This window comes from Dendrobates tinctorius, unplaced genomic scaffold, assembly GCF_039654945.1.
Source record: "Dendrobates tinctorius isolate UK_male_01 unplaced genomic scaffold, ASM3965494v1 ptg000237l, whole genome shotgun sequence".
Lineage (NCBI taxonomy): Eukaryota > Metazoa > Chordata > Amphibia > Anura > Dendrobatidae > Dendrobates > Dendrobates tinctorius.
In genome coordinates this window covers 6,975,616-6,981,147 of record NW_027361904.1, presented here as the reverse complement: position 1 = coordinate 6,981,147, position 5,532 = coordinate 6,975,616, and positions in this window count along the sequence as shown.

The following is a 5,532-nucleotide window of genomic DNA, read 5'->3' as shown; positions in this document are numbered from 1 at the left end:
ATTCAGGCCCATTTACATTTGCATCCCATGAACCTACAACTCCCAGTATGTCTTTAACAATGGTAAGGAGATGCTGGGAGTTGTTGTTATTAATTATTTTCAGAATGCGGACTTGTCAGGAAATATGACGTATTTTTATTTGGGCTTGCCACACATACCGAGCTCTGCTACATCTCCTTGGTTTTGTGAATGACATACTCCAGCCATGATCCTCCCTTGCAGCTTTCCCCCCTTCACAGCTGCATGTGTGTGTGTGTGTGTGTGATTCCAGCCCCCTCTCAGTGTGCTAGCAGCCCTCACTGTGTAGATTTATGGCTCTAAACTGGTTGAAAGCAGACTGAAGCACGTGGAAAATCAAGACTCCTTTGTCCTAGTACAGGAAAGATGTGTATCTTTGTACCGTGGTAGCCAGTAGATAGAAAAATATTCAGAATTGAGAGTCCTCAGTGGTTGATACCTTTCAATGGCTAACTGAAAAGATGGTAACACATTGCAAGCTTTCAAGACTACTCAGGTCTCTTCATCAGGCTTGACTAATACAAAATCTGAAGAGTCACATATTTATGCACAACACAGCACAGAAAAAATGCAACAGATAAGACAAGTGACGTGAAGCAGAACTATCATTATGGGATAGGGAGAAACATAAATATTGGACTAGTTCATAGATAAGGAGTCCGGATGTTTTATTGTCCTCTGATTGGGGTCTCCTAATGTGTTGTGATGCCCCCACAAGGTCTTAGGAGCAAATTCCTTAATTGATATAAAAAGACACAGTGTTCATTAAAGATCAAATATAATGACACCAATTATTGATATAGGTGAAAAACTTACATTTCTGGCAGCTACATCAGTAGAACCACCACCTGTGCGTTTTCTAAGCTTCAGCACCAGTAGAATCTGAGAAATGGATTTCTACTTAACTGTGTCATACAGCCACCCAATGTTTAGACTTAAAGGTAAGCTAATTTAGTGTGAAGACCTATAATACTACTGTCGTCCCTCTATGAGCTTCCCCCAAGAGTTATGACTAATAGAAGGTTTTTCATAAGTTTCCAAGGGGGGCGTGTCCAGCTACCCAGTGAGGTCAGCACGGGGGAAGTTGCGTAGTTTCTGGGTCAACTATAAAACAGGAACAGCCATTTTGCAGCTTGTTCATACCTGGGGAAACAGCACATACCATCCCTGCTGTGGACTGAATCCTGGTCCTTGGGAACTCCCCTCCCACATGGCATGCCATTGACTGAGATATGCAAGTCCTCATTTTTAATCCATTGTTTTGTAATTGCTTGTACATACTGTAGATTGTCTCATTTGTAATACCTTTTTATATTTTTGTAAACACTTCCTATTTCTTTGCTCTGCTCCAAACACCTCGTACACACACAGCTCTGCTCCATACACCTCATATACACATGGCTCTGCTCTGTACACCTCCTACACACACAGCTCCACTTCGTACACCTTGTACATACACGCCTCCGCTCCATACACACACGGCAGTCGTGACCCCGGTAGGAGAAAGCCGTGAGGCTGATTCTACTGGGACCCATTACCATTGGGTACTCTGCTAGTCCCAGGTTGACTATTTGCTTGCACTTTCTTGCACAATTAATTTATAATTTTTGGATAGGTTTTTCACTTGCAGTCTGGTCCCCATTGGAGCAACTATTCAGAGATCTATTTCCACATGGAGGATTTTTGGCTTTGCTATACAACCTCATCTTGTCTCAATTGTGGGAACTCCATGTCTGGGTGAAGCTCAAATGGGTTCATATTATTTTTTGACTGTTACCTTTACAGCTCACAAATATATTTTCTAAGTTTACCTAACTGTTGCATGTTTACAAAATCTTGACTGTGTTCTCTGTGTGGGGGTTTTCCATTCATAAGTGGACTCAACACACGTGTTCCATGTCCGTTATTTCCTTGATGGTATGCTACCCATTTGTGTCTTGATAAAGGTGCTTGCATTTATGTCTCATGGGTTACAGGCCTTATTACATGCCTATGTATAGTTATATATGTCACAACAGTGACTATATATATATTTTTTTTTTAAAAGAAGTTTGTGTGTTTTTTGGTGTTAAAAATAAAATATGCGATTTCCATGTTGTGTTGTGATCCCCTTTTTTTTTACCTATATCTTTCTTCTTGATATGGGATATAAAACAGTCCTTTGAGGATTTTCTTCAGAGCCAGGTACCCTTACTGGATCTTTGTAGTAGTAGGTCAGAGTGGTGGGAGATGTTCAAGAAAAGGGTGGCGAGATTCTTCCGCCAGCTCTCGAGCCTCAGGAGTCTGAGCAGGCACCGCCTTTATCAGGGTCTGAGGAGGAAACTTGAGCATCTTGTCTCATCTGGAGGTAGCCGTGAGGAGATCTCCAGAGTGAAATCTTTGATTATGAGGTGTCAGTACGATAGACACGCATCTTTAGTTTTTGGGAGGGAATACGGGAATTACCGCTTGCCCGACCCTTACAGAAACTGCAAGATGTCAGTGAATAGTAAAGTGGTTACAGGACTGGTTGACACTACGGGGTCCCTGAGGCGATCCAGATCAGGGATCCTGGAGGTTGTCAAATCCTTCTACTCGCACCTCTTGGGGAAGAGGGATCTTGATTGGGATGAGATGTCGACTTTCCTGGCTGAAGCCGTTCCTGAACCAGGGGTAGACCCCTCGCTTAACATTTTGACAGAGATGATAAGTTGGCGATTGAAGGGCTTGCCCACAAAAAATCACCGGTCCAGATGGCTTAACATCTGAGTTCTATAAGATCTTTAAGGACGCTTTGGTTCCCCTCTTGACTGAGGTATTCAATGAATGTCTTTCCTCAGGCACTCTGCCAAAGTCAATGAGGAGGTCTGCTCTGATCATCTTGTCAAAGGGTAAGGACCTTGCATTGAGAATTGGCATCCCATAGCGCTTCTCAATGCAGACAGGAAGGTTCTGGCAAAGGTGCTGTTTAGTCAGCTGGTGAAATTTGCACCCCGACTCCTCTCGGAAGCCCAGCATTGCTCTGTTCCAGGTCGCAGCACATTTAGTGCTGTGCTCGGTGTCCGGGAGGCAGTGGAGCAGGGTAGGGCTGGTCACTGGAAGGGGTACCTGCTGTCACTGGACCAGGCAAAACAGTTTGATCGGGTTAATCACAAGTACCTCTGGTCTGTTCTTCTGAGATATGCCCTGCCGGTGGGGTTTGTTGATTGACTTAATACCTTGTACGGAGGGGCAGAGAGTTTGCCGTTTGTGAACGGTTGGATTGGCAGCTCTTTTGAGGTTGGATCTGGTGTTCGCCAGGGTTGTCCCTTGAGCCCGCTGCTGTACGTGTTTGCGATTGACCCACTTCTTAGGAGGGTGGAGCGTGGACCGTTGGCCAGGATTGGGATGGACCGGGCAGCACCGGAAGCCACTCTGAAGGCAGTGGCGTATGCCGATTATGTCACTGTTTTTGTTTCCTCTCACGAGGAGGCAGGGCGGCTGATGTCAGAGGTAGATCGCTACTCGGAGGCATCCGGGTCCAAGATCAACCGGGATAAGTGTGAGAGTCTCTGGCTGGGAGGAGGAGATCCTGGTTTTGATCTCCCGGACACCATTCCAGGACCCAAAGTCTCTGCAAAAGTCCTTGGCATCAAATTTGGCCAGGGGGATTACCCCAAACAAAATTGGGACAGCAGGCTAGAGATTGTCACTCAGAAGGTGAAACCAATGGAAGGGTTGGTCTTTGACCCTCAGGGAAAGGGTAAACCTGATCAAACTTACCTGCTCCCTTTACTGATTTATCTGGGCAGTGTGTGCATCTTGCCGGAGTCTCTCTGGACTCGGGTCTACAGTTTTTTCTTCCAACTGTTATGGGGGAATAGACTGAACCTGGTCGAGAGGGAGGTTACTTACCGTATGAGGAGACTAGGAGGGTTGGGTATGGTCAACCCTGTGGTATTCCTTGAGGATACCTTCATTAAGATCAATATTGCAAACCTCTGGTCAGAGAGGGCTCCTCCGTGGGTATTCTCTTGTAGGGGATGGTTTCAGCCTTTCTTCCAGGAATGGGAGACAGGAGGGCAAGTGAAGGATCTTTGCACACCGCATGGACATCTTCCGGCTTACGCTACCTTGGTTCTGAAGGTAAGGTGGGGTCTGGGAATGTGGGAGATCAGGACTCTGCCAAGGAAACTCCTTGACAATAGGGTTCTGTTGACCCATTTCCAGAGGCCTCTGGTGCTCAGGGATTGCCCAAGTCGGGATCTTGGGGTGGGTTTGCATCTTTTGAATTCTATAAGGATCCCCTCGAAGTTTTGGGACTTGGCTTGGCGCTGCTTCCATGGGAAACTGCGTGTGAGGGACAATCTGAAGTGTAGGAGCTCTGAGGACAGGAACTGTCCTCGGGAGCATTGTGGTACCGTGCTGGAAAGCATGGACCATTTCCTGCTTCATTGTCCCTTCAACACAGAGGTGTACAATAGGGTGGGTGCCTCCATTGGCTGGTCTCGGCTGGCCGGTCTCTCCTATGCGGAATGGGTCTATGGAGCATTCGGAGACCTTGGTGGCCAGGACCGCTGCACCTTATTTCTAGTTAGCGCAGTGGTTAGGTATCACACATGGAACGTACGGTGCTTAGTATCGACGCAGCGGAAAATCCTCCCAGTGGACGATATATATATTTAAAAAAAAAAAAAAGTTTCTGTATATATTTTTATGTCGGCCTTTGTCTATTTTATTGTTTGTTATTAGTTTGTTGGTGACCGGACCGGAAGGTGTAAGTTATTATTAGTTATTATTCTGTATATATGTATAATATGTGTGAGAGGAGGGAAGGAGCGGCTGGACCAGTGTTCAGTATACGGATTATTATTCTGGCTGATATTATTGTTATGTTTTTAATTTATATAATACAAGATCTACACCATGCAACTCAGGATCAGTAATGTAATGTATGCACACAGTGACTGCACCAGCAGAATAGTGAGTGCAGCTCTGGAGTATAATACAGGATGTAACTCTGGATCAGTAATGCAATGTATGTACACAGTGACTGCACCAGCAGAATAGTGAGTGCAGCTCTGGAGTATAATACAGGATGTAACTCTGGATCAGTAATGTAATGTATGTACACAGTGACTGCACCAGCAGAATAGTGAGTGCAGCTCTGGAGTATAATACAGAAGGTAACTCAGGATCAGTAATGTAATGTATGTACACAGTGACTGCACCAGCAGAATAGTGAGTGCAGCTCTGGAGTATAATACAGGATGTAACTCAGGATCAGTAATGTAATGTATGTACACAGTGACTGCACCAGCAGAATAGTGAGTGCAGCTCTGGAGTATAATACAGGATGTAACTCAGGATCAGTAATGTAATGTATGTACACAGTGACTGCACCAGCAGAATAGTGAGTGCAGCTCTGGAGTATAATACAGGATGTAACTCAGGATCAGTAATGTAATGTATGTACACAGTGACTGCACCAGCAGAATAGTGAGTGCAGCTCTGTAGTATAATACAGGATGTAACTCAGGATCAGTAATGTAATGT